Genomic DNA, 20,250 nt, shown 5'->3' with positions numbered 1-20,250 from the left:
AATAGGGAAAGTAGTAAGTGTGACACATCGTTGAAAAGGTAATTTCATAAGGAATTCAGCCATGTCAATTTTAGCTACCTAACTTTCGATTTTGGCGCCTTCTTGCGGGAAAAAAACTGTTCCGTATTCCAAATTATGATACTTCATTCGCAAGCTAATTTGACATAAATTCGATGACAATGCATTATGGAGTTTTTCTAGGGGAAGAACCAAGATGGCGGCTTCACGATGGCGGACAAGATTTGCAATTATGGTCCGATTTGATTCAAAATTGATAAGTGGTGGTTTTCAGGGTCGGAAATTATGAATTGTTTTTTCAATGCAAAAAATCAAGATGGTGGCTCCATAATGGCGGACGAAATTTGTAATTATGGTTCGATTTAACCCGACACCGAAAACGAATTTTTCAAAACACATGTGTTATGAACCTAATGCAAAAACATGTCAATTTTAAATCCAAGGGGGACAAATTCTATCGTTACCTCAACTGTCATACTTCTCTCCCCACCACTTGGTCACTCATACAATTTGATTGGGGAAAGTACTAAGTGTGACACAGCATTGAAGAGGTAATTACATAAGGAATTCAGACATGTGAGTGTTCGCTACTTAACTTTTCATTTTGGAGTTCTATTACAGGAAAAACAACTGTTTCGTTTTTCAATTCACATTTTATTTGAAAGGTAATGTGAACAATTCACGAAAAAAGAATAACAATTGAGAAAGTTACATAATCCAATCATCGAAAACTACTTTAATTCACAGTAGATGCTCAAAGTGATCGCCATGAACTGCCATAAATGAGTATAAGTTATTCTCGAAACTCCGTCTGACGTTTTTGAGCATTTCTGAAGTTATTTGATGACATTCGTACCTTTGGAATAACAATTGACTTACTACGCCTATGTATTGGTGTAATAAAAAACCTTGAATTTAAAATTGACGTGTTTTTGCATTATGTTCACAACACATGTGTTTTGAAGAATTCGTTTTCGGTGTCGGCTTAAATCGAACCATAATTACAAATTTCGTCTGCCATTATGGAGCCACCATCTTGTTTTTCCCCTAGAAAAACTCCATAATGCATTGTCATCGAATTTATGTCAAATTAGCTTGCGAATGAAGTATCATAATTTGGAATACGGAACAGTTTTTTTTTTCGCAAAAAGGCGCCAAAATCGAAAGTTAGGTAGCTGAAATTGACATGCCTGAACTCCTTCTGAAATTACTTTTTTAACGATGTGTCACACTTACTACTTTCCCTATTCAACTTATTTGGGTGATAGTCACCGAGGTGTGGGGGAAGAGGTACGACAGTTGAGGTTATGATAGGAAGATGTCCCCCTTGGATTACAAATCGACGTGTTTTTGCATTTTATTTTTCCAGAACACCTGTGTTTTGAATATATTCGATCTGTTTCGTTTTCGGTGCCTCACCCTGTATAACATACGATTCGCATTACTCACGCAGGATTCACAATTGGTTTATCATTTCGAAAAACAAGAGGCTGTGTTGTAGTAGGTTACCTCAGCTAAAAAACCTAACAATGTTCACACTCGGCGTATTGGAACGGATTTCTTTCTATTCAGCGAATGGAATTGGAATACACTGCTAGGATCAGAGGTCGAGGTGAAAGCTTGTGAAATGAGATATAAATCGAAAACGCAACTGTACAGTAAATGATCGAGTGTGCGAAATATACAGGGTGCAACAAAAAGTAGGTCATAACTTGAACCGCGTATGTTTGTAATACAATTGCAGAAGAGTTGGGACATGAAGTGTTACGACTACCTCCCTACAATTGCGTGTTCAATCCCGTAAAGCTTATGTGGCTCCAACTTTAATCGAGCGTGCGCAGAAAAAATACTTCTCCGACTTCAAGTAGTACTGTGGTAGAATCAGTTAAGTACTGTGTGAATGACATTTCTACCGAGAGTTGGGAAAGTTCTGTTAGTCGTGTTATGAATGTTGAAAACTCGTACCTTCTGTAATATCAATTGTGCTAATTATAATTAGTTTCGATGAAGATAGCGATAGCGACACTCAACAAAATATAGAAGAGAGTTGTAACATTTGAATGAAATTTTTGTACATCTCCTTTATGCAGAATATAATCCAAATTTTTCGAGTTCGACTAGCACATTTGCATCTTTTACTTAATGATTTTCTACACAACGGGATTAAACCAGGTAGTTTATTGCAGTTGATAAACCGATACCATTTAGAGTTAAACATACTATAGGTATAGTTCAAGTAAACGATATAGTGCACGCTACCTTCCAACAGATCTCCTTTAATAATATAGTTAGGGAGCTATCTAATTTCGTTATCCAATAATCATTTTTGATTATATAAGGATCACAATAACTATATACAATAAATATTTCGTTTATATAAGTGAGTGGAAAAGTAGGGATTCAAATAACAGGGTGATAATTGAAAATACTTCTGAATACTACTTACTCACATATGAATATATACAATCGATCGCTGCACAAACACTCCACTAACTTCGAAAGCTTGTGATAATTCATCTTCCATATTCTCTGTTTCACTATCACTGTCGTCATTCAAATCAATAATGAATTCATTTTCACCATTATATGTCCAATCCCTATATAGTCTTTTTCAATTAAAATTACTTTTTTAATCCATTTCTGCCTGTGTTCTTTGGTAATATTAGATACTTCTTCTTCATTTAGCAATATTACCCTCTCATAAAATTTTGGAAAATTATTTTTACACCTGATGCTTTGTTTCAATTTTCCCCAAATCAACTCAATGGGGTGGAAAACTCAAAAATAGGGGGAAGTCATAGTTTGGTGTGTCCATTCTTTTCAGGAATACTCTCAAGGGCATACACTTTTTCAAATGTTTTTGTCTGTAAAACTTCAAGTAGTTGGTTTTTGGTATAGTAATCTTCAAAATACAAATTTTCAACCATTAAAAAACTTTGTATTTCATCTTTCCTCGAATTCTTTTTCGGTACTTTGATGAGCTGTCGCGAATAAGAAAGCGTTGTCAAGAACGATTACACTATTCGCATTCAAATTTGGGATCAATGTATTTTCAAACCATTCCTCGAAAATATTAGCTTCCATGTTCTTATGATAGTCAACATTGCAGTTTTTTTTCCACATAATTTCAAAGAATTCGGAACCCATCCTTTACTTCCTCCGCAATCCACAATGATGAGTCGCGATCCTTTGTTTCCAGGCATGTTAGGCGTACACATTCTCGAACCATCAGTCTACCCTTTCGTAACTCTGTCGTAAGTGTCATACCAAGTTTCGTCTAAATAGGAAATTTGCCGTTGTTCTTATCTATATTTAGTTATTCGTTCCAAGTATTTGTCACGCAATTCCACTATTCTTCTGCTTTCCATAACTGCTTGACGTTTGTTTATTCCTTTATCCAATTCTGAAGAGTTTTGTCACAGCAGCTCACGTTATGGCCGGAAGTATTCAATTTCTTCCTTATGATTTCAGTTGTAGGAATCTCATTGCTTTTGTAACAGTCGTACATTGCTTTTGTCAATGATTTTATTAGATTAGATGAACATCTAAAGGTTTTGGTTATCCTGTAACACATCGCGTCTTGCGTTCATGAGGTTTGTTTTTGACTACTTTACGTACAATTGAGAAAGTAAATTCGGTCAAATCTGATGTCGCTTGTAATAGTATTCCTCGAAACCAAATTTGAGATGTAGATTCTTACATACTTCGAAACTTACCCTCAATATTGAAATGCATCCGGATCTTATTCACTGGTATCTCTCTTTCGCATTGTTCACCATTGCTATTGGAATCACTACACAGGAAAAAGTCTGCGTTGCTATCACACTCGTTATTACTATTAGTACTCGTCGAAGGACGCCACATTTCAAATAGATAGCAAAAACTTCAAGTAATCATAACTGCACCAATATCGAATTCCAACACTCAAATTGCGATCAGTTCCTGAAGTGAACACGACGGCGATAACCTTCCCCGATTTTTATTCCTCGCCGTAACATGACTTCAAATTTAAATTTATTACTCTTCAGCCAATCATAAAAATCATCCAATACGAACCGCCAAATCTACATTCTACCTGGACTAGTTCGCTACCGGTTCATTTCTTTGTAGTGGTTTTTTGGCCTTTGAGAGTGCCGCTAACTTTAAGAGTGCACAATATCGTTTACTTCGACTATACTATACTACCAATGATGCTACGTTGTTAGCGAAACGTGTCTAGAATAAAAATTTTATTTGTGAAAACTGCTTAAATATTATCGCGGATGATTATGAAAAAAATATTACCATATTCAATTCCTAACTGAATATTTCATTTAAATCGGTTGATGAATAAAAAAACTACATAAACGCTCACTTATCTCATCTTCAAACTTTAAAGTCCCGTGAAGAATAACTCAAGTCATCGCGCCGTCCGAAAAAAACAACAAAACAGTCCGTTCCAGTTATTAACCTATTATACGGCGAGTATCTCGTGCTTCTGGGCGTTAATTGCTTCTACCGGGCATCGTTAATTTGGATAATGAAGCATCTCATTTGCTGACAAAGCCTTCGAGATTGTTTGGAAAATGTGATATATTGCGCGGGGCATTCGCCAAACATTCGAATTTTAAAAAAGAAGGGTATAGATAGGTATTTTTATCATTGGTTTTTTACAGCAATGGTGGAATCGTATTGTTCAATTTTTCAATTCACTGTTTATTCAAATCAAATTTATTTTCAATGTAATATAAAATTTGTTGTATATAACCTAGTTATTATATTTCAATTCTTGAATGAGTAATTTTCACGTAGGCATTGAAATGCCTGTATTGTGTTATATTTGTCATTCAGGTAAGAGATCTACACTGCATTTCTTTAATGTCCCTTCCCTCTTATTTTTTTTGAACGGATCAACTCAAAAAATTGAGTTATTTTGAAGTGAAATTGACAGATGAAACTTTCAAGATGGCGACTGGGCGACGGAATAAGTAGACTGTTCAGGATTTACTACCATCCCACCAATTATTTGCACTTGCTGTTCTTCCGGAATGGAAGGATGACCTGGGGGGCTTTTTGTAATGTGCACTAACGAGTATTTGTGAATTTGGATACAAGTTCTCTCAAATATTTTCTACAGATGGGACTATTCGGAAAACGTTCATTAAAAATCCTTTCGGTCTCGTGAAAGTTACGCGTCACATAGTAAATAAAAATCGCTTCAATTTTTTTTTCCAATGGACGAGAATTGACCATTTTAGAGATTATTGACGTGGTACCTTTCTACTAGTAAAACAGAAAACTAAATGGGAATATTTTAACTGAACAATGATGTTCATTGTCGTACTGACATTTTTTGTCGTTTTTATAAACAAAAAATAACTTAACAAACCTTATCGAGTTGTTGGAATTGCCATATGGCAGATAAAAAGGAATATTTCTAGAAATATCGATATCAACGTGTTGATAATTAAATGTTCCGCCATTTTGTAGTAGGTGAAGATATTGACTTCACAAGCTAGGGTTATGAAATATTCGTCAGGAGCTTCAAAATGATGTGTCACAATAGACCCCTCCTTTCCATTTTTTTCTCAGAAGGCGCCCAGTCGCCATCTTGAATGTTTCATCTGTCAATTTCACTTCAAAATAATGTATTCATGTATTAATTTCATTATCCCAAATTTCAATTTTTTGAGTTGAGTAGATATAAGGTGATTATATACTTGTGTATTTGGTATATTTCAATTTATTAATTGTTTTCAACTCTGCTGGAAGTAAGTTGTACAGCTTTGGACCACTGTCGACAATTGTTTTTATGAACGTTTGACTTTTTAGGCACTTATTCATCGATGAAATAACTGACGATTCTATTTCTTCCCTGATTTCTTTCGTGATAATCATTTAAATTAAATTATCTATAAGAACAATTCGTTCAGGTCAGTCTCAACTTACCTTACACTTAATGGACTCACACCTATCCGAAATCAACTACTTCCCTGGCTAATACCACGAAGGGCGTTGTATTGTATCCGACAGGTGTCAGTGCAGGATTCTTCACCGAAGTTATTCCTGCATATACTGTTCGCGATACAACTGCCGGAATCGATTTTCAATTGCTGGAACACACTTGCAGACCGGTTTCGGGCTGTTTGACCACTCGTCAGTGTAAGGCAGTGTGTATCATCAACATGAAGTCGATGATTTCCCATAATTGAAATTCGAATTTTTTCGAAGTATCATTCCCCGAACTAGGCTGAAGCGAACTACAAATAACTTGTTTGTCATCGCCCTGTCTGCCTGTGAACGAGGTAACCAACAGCATATCCGAATTTGCCCTATCATAAACACATCTAACTATACCTTTTTTTACGCTAGTGTCATCTTTGACATCTAAGAGTACCTATTTTGCTACAAAAAATGCTGAAGGGCTATGCTGTTCATTTTTTGAACCGTTGAAAAAGTGAATAAGCAGTTAATAACTGACACTTTCAATTTTTCAATGGTACAGAGAAATTGAACACCATAGTATCTTAGACGTTTTTTGCAGTAAAAATATCACTTTCAAGATTCACGTGTTGAGGTTATAGATTGACTGATATTTACAGCTCGTCAAATGTAGGAAGAGCTTTCTGAATTCCCTTGTGGTTCCGCCTACTAGATGTGCGTTCCTTAGAAGACTATGAGAGCAAGAAAGAGGGAGAGAGAAAAGTTTCAAGTCTCTTCCTGGATTTGACAAACTGTACTCGCTTTTCATCCATGAACTGAAATGAGTTTTTAGATAAACAAAATGTTATTGAGAATACGTCATGCAACAAATTTCTTGGGTTTGAGGACCACAAAAAACTTTCATCTGGATGTTATGCTGTGAAAATAACTTCTAACGAACTAGGACTAACTGCAGCTGAAACTGTCTATTATTCATTAGTAGAATCACATCTATGATATGGGATCCCTTTCGGGGGGGTAAGTAATCAAACTCAACTCGAGTCGATTTTTATTCTGCAGAAAAGGTCTTTAAGATTTCTCTGTAGAGCTAGGCGGCGAAATTTTTGTTGGCCTTTGTTTATCGCAAACAAAATTTTATCACTCTATCCTCTATTCATTTTAGAAACAGTTTGTTTAGTGCATAAACATAGAACAGAACTTCCTTCAATTGTTTCTCATTACACCTCACGCCAGATCCTAAATTTAAGTCTTCCCATAGCTAACTCTACTTTAACTTTCTAACTACCTGAAATGCGTAGTAAACTGTACTGACTTTCGAAAATCAATTAAGAATTTTCTTATATAGAGGCCCTATTATAGTGTGCAAGATTTTAATGACGATACCTTTTATATTTTATACATATATTTGTGTTTTCATACATTATTTTGGCATTTTCAAAATTATTTTTGTGTTTGTATGTATATATGTGTGTGTATATATGTGTGTGTATTTATATATGTATATATGTGTGTATACTCGTGTAGGTATGTTATATTGTATATAACCGATATTTTTCAGAAAATGACATTCAAAATTTTATTTTATATTTTTATGGTAGGGCTCTAGATATTTTTATTAATCTACTAGCTTTTACTCTGATTTCATGTACTTTATACTATGTTTTTTTTTTCTCAAAAAAGCAATGTTCACCAAAGCTTTGTCAATAAGAGTTTCTCTTTGGACAATAAAGCATATTTATTATTAATATTATTATTACGTTTTTCCACTCCTTCGCTTTAGTACGTGTTCTTGATAAGGAGATGAAAACATCATGAGCGTCTAATCAGTTCTGAGAAAGAGCCGACGGGAATCGCAGATAATAAAACAGAGATTTACTAAATGATACAAGACTTTTATGGTCACAACATAAACGAGTCTACTACATGCACCAAAGCACGAAACAAATTTGTTAAATTAACCATTTAGAAAGTAATCATAAGTTAGGTAGTTAAATGTTTTATAGTCAGGTCATATTTCAACATTCCTCTGTAAAGTTTGGCGTGTTGATGTTCTGTATGTAACTATTTCGCAATTGAGGAATCCCCTCAATGAACAAAGAAGTAAATCGGTCAAACGATAGCTTTTTCCCACAAGTCTTCAGACTTATTACAAGCATGTGAATCATCAAACAACGCACTATTAATTGAAAAAATATCAAAGTGGGTCTCACATAAAGGGTTATATTTTCAGAAGGGATTATTTCTCGAGAAAGAATCAAATACGCGTTTGCATGTCTATACGTACTTTTATCGTAACATAATTAAATTTAACACGTCTGTGACATGAAGAGTCCTAATGCTATGAATTAAATGGGCGCCTCGTCTTGCATTATTATCCAAAATAGTGCTGATTACGAAATAAGACAAGTGTCTACCTCCGAAACTCCGAAGTACGCCATGCAAGTGAAATATTATATCCCAATTGTTTCTTATAGTATTTTTTCTTACGTATTTATATGAAAGTAGTTGTTTGGAGGGGACTTTTTATTCCATTTTGTATCTGAAAGTAACTTCTGAACATAAACAACTGTGTATTAAGAGTTCAATTCTGAATTCAGTTCCTTTATTTCTTTTTCTACAAAAACATAGATCTCATATCTAGGTTTCATACTTTTGCATACCTAAATATTCATCCACGATATGTCCAACAAATTTCTTTGATACCTTTAGAGTCTAAACATATGTACGGCTTCACCAACAGGAACCAACCCTACGTGCATCTGTGTTTCCAGTTAGGAGACTCATTATCTTGTATGAGCAATAAAGTTTGGGTTTTACTCAGAATTAGTATTCAATAGCAATGTGTGTCCAACAAGGCATTGCTAAAAATATATTTGTTAATGATGAACATGATTCAAGAACATATTTCATTCAATAATAATGCAGTTTCTACGAGTATAATTTATGAAGAGTTCGGGATGCAGGTGTTATACAACTGCTCGCTTCTGAGAAGTTTACCAAGTCATTTTTCTCAGTACACATTGATTTTAATTTTTTAAGGTCTGAGAAGTTTTTCAAATAAAAGTTTGATGCGATTTTTCAATTCCTGCTACATCAAAAATATTCTTAAACAAATCAAATCAGTTTATTAATCCTGTAGAACTTAGAAAGTTCTACAGAATTTAGGTCAAATAGCATTTTGTACATACATAAAATAATTAAATCAACTTGAATAAAATTAAACCAAACATACAAAATAGGAAAGAGTCATAGACATATAATGGTGGACAAACATATCAACTTCATTCAACGCCAGCTTTATTGATTGATTGATAAATTCATCTATGGTAAAAAAATTATCATCTAATAAAATCCTTTTAAGGGTGGATTTAGAAACCTGAATTCTATCGGTAGTTTTCAATGATTCGGACAGTTTCTTATAAAGTTTTAGCCCCAAGTAAGATGGTGTGTTAGCGGTTATATAATATTTGACGGGATTTATGTGAAAATCATTGCACTTGTATTTACATTATGGTAAGATGGCATGCGATCATATTCAAACCTATTGATGTGTATGAATAATACACACATTTCAAAAATGAAAATATCCGGGAACGTTAGAATTTTCAACAGTTTGTATAAATATCTGCATGAGGTTCTCTGATTAACGCCTGTTAAAATTCGTATAAACTTTTTTTTGTCAATAAATACATTTGGAACCAATGAAGAGCTTTCCCACACAAAATTGTGTCGTCTTTTTCGGAAATTAGAAGTGGTGTGTCATCTGAACACATAATGCAAGTATTCTCAGCAACCGCGGCCCCAACATCATTACAATATAATATGAATAATAGCGGTCCCAACACTGATCCTTGAGGTACTCCAATGGTCAAAACGTCACTTAACAAATTGATTCCTGTTTCTGGTGAAAGAATATATCCAGTCAAACGCATTTTCTCTTATTCTATATGAATATAATTTATTTAATAATATCATTTTCATTTATTATTATTAGAGGAGAAGGTCCAAAATTTGGGATATGATCTAAATTCTGGTCAGCGTGATATTCAGTATACAAGTAGGTGCTGGAACCTAGCGGAGAGAATGTAAACAATGTTCAAGGTTGTTTCCATTGCTCAGTTAGAGGAATAGTTATGTTCCGTGACACGTATAAGCGTAGTGAAATATTCTTTAAATTTGACTATCTGAAAACTTTTGCAGATACTTTTTCTTCATTTTATTACATAGTCTAGGTATATGACAGGAGCATTCTTACAAATGAGTTTGATTATAAATATATCAAGGTTTAAACATAAATATAGTTCTTACCTCTCCTCTTACTTGTTAGTGTATAACTAACCTCAAACCGACGCCATAGTAAAGGTCCAAATTCAGGCTACCAGTGGGCCATCTATTCAATATTTCTTATTCTCACCGTTTACATTCCAGAATGCCGAGGAAAAAACCCAAGTACACACCTTAGAATAAAAGGAAGAACTGAAATGAAGTGGACATGAAGAAGGCAATTCATGTCGTTAGGCTTTGTTTATGTTTTCCCAGTCACACTTCAAAATATGAGATTTTGACGTATAATTTGTTTTGATGAAAATCTTCAAACTAGATTTATTTTGTAATTTTTCAATATAATGAACTTAAATAATAGTTATTTATGTATCAAGGGAATTAGGAGGGCCTTAATTACCGATGGCAAAGTTTGTGTCCCGAGGGCCTCTGGCCCGAGGGACAGCAATTGCCTGAGGTTATTAAGGCTCATTAATTCCCGTGGTACATAGATAATTTTATTTCTGACCGATTTCAATAAAATTTTGTTCATTTTTGAAACGGAAAAATGTACCAATTCATTACCTTCCCGGTAAATTTGAATCAGGTACCGTTGATTATAGTAGAGTTTTCTTGTTGCTAGGTTGTTGCTATGTTACTTGTTTATAAACAGAACTTTGTTATCAAGCTGTGTTTGCGGTGAAAACGTGTTTTCTACCCCAAATATAATGGAGGATATTTTGAAAAAAGCTGAACAAGCAAGATAATCATTAATTCCATCGAAAAGTGAAGCCGTATACCAAAAAGAATACAAGATATATCTGGACTGGCTGACACGGAAAAATGTTATGCCAAAAGATGTCACTGAAACTGTATTTCTGGCATATTTTCAAGAACTGGTAAGGAATTTTCTATGTTTTTCGGTAGATTTGGTAGTAATTGTGTTTATTCGTTTCAGTCAGAAACGTATAGTCCGAATTCTTTATGGACTAAATGGTCAATGCTAAAATCGATGGTGACTATACATGAGAAACGAGATATCACCAAGTTCAATGAACTACAGGCTTTTTTGAAACGGAAGAGTAAGAGTTATAAGCCGAAAAAGTCTGAAATTGTTTCCAGTGGTGGAAGTAATTTTCAGGGAACATTTCAAAATTGTACATTTATTATTTGTAATGACGTGAATAAATAAAATATGGTTCAGTTTTCATTTCTATTTATTTTTACTTGTGAAAGGTAGAGGGAATTATAAAATCTATAATGTCCCAAGGGAGTTATGACCCTCTTTATTGATAGCGTAACTATGACGATATAAGCTTATAATATCCCGGTCAGAAATAAAATCTTTTAAACGTGCAATTTACTCCTAGTTGAAGTTAATTATATTTATTTTAACAAAGTTATGATTGAGAAAGTAAATAGTAGCCTAAATTTGGACAAACTCCTCACCCGGTTTTAATAATTCCTCTTGACAGATTGATCTGATATTTGATACACACATATAGTTTTGATGACAATACAATTGATAAATTCTATATCATTGTAAATCCAAGCAGGCCGGACGTAGCTACAAAATGGCGGATTACAGTTTTTTTCGTAGTAGAATAGTAGTACACTTTGAAAAAGATACGAACTCAAGATGTCCGCAGCTACAAAATGGCGAATTACTACGCTCAACGATTTTATTATTTTTTATCTAATCGATACCGTAGATGAGTAGTGGAGTAGTAGAGTAGTGGAGAGAAGAGTAGTGGATGACTGCTACCTAGGACCTTTCGAAATATTTTTTATTTTTTAGTACATTGTCTACATAATCATTCTATTCTTTCAATGCGAAACCATTTCACATAATATTTTCTTTTACTTATTTTATTCGGACATAAATTAATTTTATGAAACGTTAACAGTGTGACTGGAATGTTAGTTTTTCAACTGAGACACTTGCGTGATTCAGCTACACTTCTATTATTTGTGTTGATTATATTCTCATTTTCGGATATCTTGATATTTTGTTTCAATCACTATGACTGGGTTATAATGACGAGCAAGAAGCAAATATGAAATACTCGTACCGATTTACATAAATGTGAAAGCAGTTTCTCGGTGAGAGCTACTTTCTCAATATTTGTTCCTACAAGCTGATTATATAGGTACGTCGACAATGGAGAGTTAATCAAAAATTTACTGCTGTAGCGCACCTTCTTGTCATTGGATGAATTACACTCCGATTTTCTCTCTGAAACAAATTTCTTCACTTTTCTGAATTTCTCATAATTTTCGGCCTCTTCGGACTCTTCATTAAAATGAAATTTCATTGTCTGCTCATTGTTTGTATGGAATATATAAGTGGTAAAAGCACAGTTGGTAAAAGCACGAATAACTTGGGAATGATAGTTTTTGGCTTTCTACTTCCCCATCTTTCTACAAAAAAATGTTATGATCTTCCAAAGAAAAGAAGAATGCAATAAATTTCAATATAAACTGTCTATAAAGATGTGCAGATCATGCAAAGAAGTAACTTTGAACACAGTAAAAAGAAAAATGTAAAATTAAATAAGGAACGTTGACAATTAGTTGTCAACGTTATATTATGTACTTTTACATTCAATTCGGTATAATACACACTTGATGTAAATTTCATTACATGATAATTTATGTGAATTTACTCAATAAACTCCTAATACCTGTCGTATAGTTATGTGAGTTTTAATGGAATTATCGTATTGAAATTTCAATAATGTGAAAATCACTGTATGAAATTACACAAAAAATGTAAATTTACTAATAAAATTTCATTGTAGTACATTGTAAAAGTACATGTAAATGTTAATGTTTGAATTTCATAAGTAAGTTTCAGTTTGGTATATAATTTTACTTCCCCCTGCTGAAAATCTACTGAATCCAAAAAAAATTGAATTTTTATAATTTTAATCAACTGTAGAATTTGATTCCTGGTGGGATTTAAGATAGAAATGTGATTTAAAAATGTGAACATCGGTGGGGCCTTCATTCACATTTTTTAATAATAATAAGTCATCATCTGAGCTATATATATATTCATACAGGGTGTCCCTGGACTTCAGCTTTTCCTCTTAGGAATGTATAGATGGGGACAAAATATCACCAGTAGGTACTTCATATAAATTTGGTTCCTAAAATCCTTTGTAGCACAACAAATGACTCCAAAGCAATTTTTGTTTAGTCAATCACCAAAATTTGGTTGATTTTGAAAAAAATTCACTTAAAAAGTTATCAATGAAAAACATGTTTCATTTAGTAACTTTGAGGACCCGTAACTTGGTAACTCAGGGTTTTAGGAACCAAATTCATATCTGTTTAAAAAAATCTGTTTAATATCTATTTTTCCGTTAATCAGATGTCGCCCTCATACGAACGACAACTCTCAGAAGGTGAGAAACTTGTGCGAGCTAAGAACTAACGAGGTCTTACCTTCTAACATGTGATTCCTAACACGGATATGAAGTACTAGTGATATTTTGACCCCATATATATATTCTCGAGATGATAAAAAGAAGTCCAAGGATACCCTGTATTAGTTGACGTTGACGATATGTACAAAAAGTCAATATGTACCTCTGCCTGTGTTTGCAAAAGTTACAACAATGAATTAGTTCAATTTCTGTTGAATGCTACCCGGTTGTTAGATCATTCAGGTTCAAATGGTAATTTTGGTATACTCATGGAAACATAATTCGACGTTTCTCTCTATTATCCCGCCTCGCATCGCACAGTTGAAGCAGTCAAATCCAGACAATTCCTCATCATTGTTCTTAGAAAACAAGAAATGGTTTACAGAAACATGCCTAATAAGTAATAAGCATCGCCGGCAGTGTTTCTTGGAACTAGGTAAAATATTTCACACGTGGCAACGCTGTTGAGGACACGAGTACCAAAGATTGTACCGTTTGTTTGCCGTTCTGTCCGCTAGAGCGGCAGTAGTGAACAGCTGTCGGTTAAATGAGTGGGGGGCGGAGCGGGACCCCCTCACGCTCCTTCTGGCCGATCGAGAAAATCGTAATGGCCGACCGAAGTCGGTGTCTCGTCTCGTAATATGTATAAATACCTGGGTCTTTCAGAAATTCGATGTGGGAAAAATTCGATGACGTGTAAAATGATACGAATGTATTATTGCAATGTAGGTACAAAGCTTTTCTAATTGATGACTGAGTTGAATTGTTTTCCAATTGGTAATTATACCTTTCTATTAGGTATATACACTCACAGACAAAAATATTGCATATTTTATTTTTAGTCTTGATGTTTATTTCTATTTGTCTGAATCTTTATGCAGTTTTCATTACCAAATGGTATATGCTGGAGTATTCAACGTATATTGATTGTCAAATAATCTAGATATTGAACACACTTGTAGAAGAAGTAATGGAGTAGACTGGTTTTGGTAATAATATTTATAGTCCAGTCATTTAAGGTTTTATCTGCGGAAAAATTCTTACTTAGCTGATTTTTGGTATACGCCTTCATTATCGCGATTTAATGAAGATGTTAAAAATCGACATTGATATCGTGCCGGCTAAAAAAGTTATAAGGGTCAAAAGGTCACGAAAACCAGTTTTTCGGGAATATCTCGCGACCTATGGCTCGGAGGTCACAAAAGGTCATTATAAAAATTATTCCTCATATGATTATCTACAAAAAATATCTCTTGCATTTTTCTGTAAAGTTAACGGTTTTCGGACGGTGTCTCGTTCGTCCATAATACGGATATTAAAAGCCTATAAATTTCATCCGTACAAAATTTAATTAGTACAGGAACTCAATGAAGATGATCCTGATAGGAGGCTGCAATTTTGTGAACAACTGAGCCAGCTACTAATTGATGATCCGCACCTATCATTCAACACGTGCTTTTCCGATGAGAGTACATTTTTTTTGAATGGAGCTGTGAATAGGTATAACTGCCGTTACTGGGATGACAGTAACCCACACTTATTCCGAGAGGTCCATACCCAGTACCCTCAAGAAATCAATGTCTGGTGTGGCATATTAGGTAGTCATATCGTAGGGCCACTTTTTATTCCTGAGAATTTAACTGGTGAGGTCTACCTGAACATGCTTGAAGATACAATTGATCCTCTCATAACAGAAATAATTGAAAATGACCAAAATCATAATGATGATCGGCTTCATTTCCAGCAAGATGGAGCACCTCCTCATTATGTTGCTCCGGTAAGAGAGTTTTTAGATGACCGGTTTCCTGAACGATGGATTGGAAGGAGAGGCCCCATCGAATGGCCTGCCAGGTCACCTGATTTATCGCCTTTAGACTTTTTCCTTTGGGGACACTTGAAAAATAAATGTTTTGCTACGCAGCCCGAGTCCATAGAAGACCTTCGCCAACAAATTACAGCAGAGTGCAGAAGTATAACACCTGATATGCTAAAGAATGTTAGGAATAGATTTGAACAAAATCTGTATTATAATATGGAAGCAAAAGGGTCACATTTGCAGCACTTGCTGAAGTAGGATTTTACTAAGTCAATTACACATTTCAAAGTACTGGGTTGTAGTTGTTTTTCTTCATAATACTTACATGTTTGAGTGAAATACAACAAATTAGGTATCATTGGAAAGATAATTTTGTGCCCTTTCAAATGATATATCACTCGACCCCACTTTCCATTTAAAATTTTAGGGTTGTTACTCACCCTCGCTAGGGGGTTGAAGGCACAGGTAGAAAAATACATCTTAAATGTGTCCTCCTCAAAAGCAAAATTGACCTGTCCGAGCATTTTTGCGTTAAGTTACAAAAAAAGGAGAAAAGCAAGGTGAATACTTTTCGTTGAACCACTCTGTATATCAGGTGTGTACTTTTTGCTGATTGCTGGTATATTTAGGTAGGTATATGAAAACCATTTTACAATTTTTGAAAATATATGTGTCACCGCTAAGTACCTGTAGGGTACTAAAACTACTTACTTTAGAAAACATTTTATGCCGTTATTGATTTTTATTTTTGTATTATAAATTCTCGCTAGGAAATTAACATTTCATAACTCTATCATCGAGCTGTCGTACAAAATATCCATCTGCTTGGGTTTTTCATGTTAATTTTTTTATCTTGATTTTCACTAAGCATTTTTGTATTTTTATTACCGCATATCATTAAAGTGCTCTGTTCTCTGGAAACGATAGTTTATTGCCGAAAAACAGATGATATTTAGAACGACAGGCCTCACTTGGGATGTTTCGAGTAGGTACTCTTATGTTAACATTTTTATGGATTTAGACAAAGAATTCGGGCACAAGTGGTTGACCCTTTTCGACTATATTTATGACCCCAACCATATTGTCAGTGATGATCATTCGAAGGTGACGTCAAAGACGTTTCTTAGCCGAGGCATTCATTACTGTTCTGAGATTTCGGCCGGCAACTATTGCCGGGTTTCCGCCGAGAACTAAATCCGCTCTACAGTCTCCTTGTTGATCGAGAAAAGACTTCGCGTTAGTTCCTTGAGGTAACCCTGTAATTTTCTTTTTTCGTGTTATGTTTGTCATTGTATTTTGCGTTGATAAATTTTATCGTTGGGTACGCTGAATAATATAATTAACCTATCACCAGTCCCGACATACCTATAAATCTGTCCCTATGCTTAGATCTTTGAAACTACACAACGGATTTGGATGCGGGTTTTTTTAATAGATAGAAAGATTCAAAAGGGGGGGTTTATATGTATACATATAACATGCATAATATACCTAGTAGAGAAACATTGACAATTTTGGAGGTTTCTATTGTGATGTAAATAATAAACATATTTTTTTTGAGCTTATATTGCAAACGCTGGCTGAAAACTACGAGATATATCAAACAATGTAGATACTACAGTAGGTATTGTACACCTTAAAAAGAAAAAAGTCTGCGATGGAATAAGTCTATCTCTTAATCCACAACAGCCATTTTTATCCTTGATAAATAATGGCTTATTTACGAAGCGATTTTTAGCAAAAACAGCATCAATCCTTATCCAATTAAGTACCTCAAATACATTCTGCATTTATTATAGATCAATATGGCCGTTAATGCTAACATGTAATTTAAAGAAATACTTTCGAAGATATTACTGATTTAAAATCCAGAGATATAGTGGTTGTGGCGGTACCGGCCGAGAAGCCGGCAGCGCGTGCCTATAAATAGCGCGTCGAAGGCCGCGCTTCGCCCTATAGTATAGTAGCATGCGTTTATATGATATTTAGTATCAGCATTGCACCCGTGCGGGAATCTGACAAGAATCGATCACCCCGGGTGAAGAATTTGTCGAAATCATTTCTGTCAGATATAATATATTTGTGCTAGGGTTTTTTCCAATCCTCGAAGCAATTCTGATGTCCACTTTTTGGTATTTTCAAAAAAATTCGATTTTCAAGAAAATCAGCGATTCTATTTTCATTCCCTCAATCGTCACGTAGAGCCGTCCTTTCATGGGTCTCTACAATCTTGGGGATAGAAAAAAGTCGCAGGTGGTCAAATCTGGTGAATACGGTGGCTGAGGCATGATCACGATGTGATTTTTGGCCAAAAAAATCACGAACAAGCAATCACCAGTGAGCAAGTGCATTATCGTGATGGAAAAGCCGTTAATTGTTTTCAACAATACCGGACGTTTTCTTCGTATTGCTTTTCGCAAGCGGCGCATAAGGACCACGTGGCAAGAACTCTTGGTGTAAGTTTCAACATTCACCTTATTTTTTGTAAAACGTACATATTTTAATGCATTTATGTATTTCACTTCTTTCATCATTACAGATTTGTTTTTATGGTTTTTATTTTCATCAAATCTTCTAATATAGTATTTTAAAGCTCCTAATTTGTTTTATGAATTCAGTCTCACGTCTCAATAGATCCACCTATTTTCCATTCACTTTCCACAATGTTTGAAACTCATTCAGTACTTGGCAAAAATGTTTTACGAGGTTTTTTGGCTTTCACTCCTTTAACTCTATACAAAAAATCCTGGGAAACTTCCAAAGAGTTCATTTTGAACTTGATTACTTTAAGTAAAAGCCCAAAAGCTTTTTTTCCACAAACCAACCAATTCTAAAAAATACCCATTTCCATTTCAATCATTTGATTACTATGTTTTCACGCTATTCTCTATAATATGGTCCTTCGAACCGGATCGACCGGCATTCGATAAAGATCTATCTCGCATGACACGGATAGTGTGTCAAATTGCGTCGTTCTTTATATCGTATCGGCAGTCCCACATATTCCTATACATTTCACTTCTTGAGCGCATGATTCGAGTGACGGACAACGCAAAAAGTCGTTGAGTTAGTACAGGCGGTTTGTGATAGCGATCAGAAGTAACTCAGTGAAGACCGTCGTCTTATTATGCAGATCACGCATGTCTTGTTCTCAAGACGGTGGATCATTAAGAGGCATTCGTAATCTATGGATAGTTCTTGTTTTACTTCGACTGCTCTGCGCCGGTTTGGCATTTCTACATAGCTCTTTTTTTCCCGCAGTAGCTGAAGAAATATATTAAAAATACGAGTACGATAACATAGGTAAAGGGTTTTCCAACAAGGACTTTCGAGTTTTGACAATTGAAAACGGCCATCTTGTTAGAGCTGAATCTGTCAAATCAGATGTCACTTCAGTCCTTATTAGAGGTCTTGTAATAAAGTATAAGTAATATCCCAGTTTAATTTGACTAGCGTCCCAATAACTGTATACCTAATAATGTCGTGTTATTGGCTATTGGAAAAAATTAAGAAAAGTGGTTTGTTTAGACGAAGACCCACGTAACCTAGTTCTTCAATGTTTTTCTTGCTACAAACTTGAAAAGGTTATTAATGAGTAAAACCGATCGATTTGAGTGGAGCACCATGTATATATATACCCTAAAGCTTTGAAAGTAGTGCGACTCTGTCGTAATATTAAATATTTAGTGTTTCTCAACAGTTTTATAGGGGTAACATAGTAGCTAAAATACGTTAAAATGCTTGTAATTGATACCAAGTTGTATTAGAGAATGTCACCATTTTAAAAATAAAAGCATTTCGGAATACTGACATTAGATGAGTTGAAAATATGAAATACCGCACATACAGTGATATTTACAGCTGGAAAGTACATAGATAAAAGATTATATTATTAGGAACAAATTGAGTTAAGTTTTTAACTAGAAAATTGATACGTCGACAGAGTCAATTTTTGTATTATCAATAATTTTTTCCGCTTGAATTTTGCTACTAATAGACTATATATTCGTCAAAAAAATTTCATTTGCAGTAAAAATATCAATTTTCAAGCACAAATAATGTCTTCAACAGTTTTATATGTTTTATAAAACGGTGTCAATTTTCTACTAATGAAACAACACATGAAAAACACTTGATACTTGAAGTTTACCTACTTGTACTGCAGAAACGGGCTACCAGGTATATGTGTAAGATTAAACCTCGTGATTCGTGCAGATACAAATTTTTTGAGCAAACAATGATTGTTTTGTTCATTTTGGAATCGGTTTGCCTCATTTACAAAAATATCTCTCTATTTGAGGCTTCATGTCATCCTTATAGCACCCGTTCCACCGTGTTGAAATTTCCAATTCCTTTAACAAATTTTGTCAGGAATGTCAGGAATTCTATTCATTACAATAGGGCAGTGTTTCTCAAAGTGTGCGCCGCGGCGCCCTGGGGCGCCGTGGAACCTTTACTGGGGCGTCGTGGGCCACGGGTGAGTCTCAAGGTACAACGTTTTACAACATAGATAACTGAGTAAAAGTAATACGTCGGTACCTATTGATAAAAATCCTCTGATAATATGATAATATCGGTAATTGCAAAATGCAATCCGTTCAGACAGCCACCTACCTACATTTATTAATTAAATATCTAGTGTAATCTTTACGTTCGGGGCGCCGCGATAACCTTCAAAAAACATAAGGGAGCCGTGAATTCGAAAAGTTTGGGAAACACTGCAATAGGGTCAAGATGTTTATTCACTTGCCCTCAGATATAAGACAGGCAAATTTGACCAACAAAATGTTCAGAATTAGAGTA

At 34.6% G+C, this 20,250-nt stretch overlaps 1 protein-coding gene and 1 long non-coding RNA gene across 2 annotated transcripts in view; both read left to right on the top strand.

Annotated features, from left to right (window-relative positions):
• The window catches only part of Hers (Histone gene-specific Epigenetic Repressor in late S phase), a 266,285-nt gene that overhangs the window by 188,413 nt on the left and 57,622 nt on the right, over nucleotides 1-20,250 (top strand). The window lies entirely within an intron of this gene.
• Nucleotides 7,688-11,410, top strand: LOC141485759 (uncharacterized). Its single transcript, XR_012467428.1, has 2 exons — nucleotides 7,688-11,099; nucleotides 11,159-11,410. It is a non-coding gene; the product is annotated as an uncharacterized lncRNA (long non-coding RNA).

The sequence above is a fragment of the Leptinotarsa decemlineata genome, unplaced genomic scaffold (genome assembly GCF_025532065.1).
Source record: "Leptinotarsa decemlineata unplaced genomic scaffold, Ldec_3_MD MMD2_tig00026336_RagTag_RagTag, whole genome shotgun sequence".
Lineage (NCBI taxonomy): Eukaryota > Metazoa > Arthropoda > Insecta > Coleoptera > Chrysomelidae > Leptinotarsa > Leptinotarsa decemlineata.
This window is presented reverse-complemented; position numbering and strand designations above follow the sequence as displayed.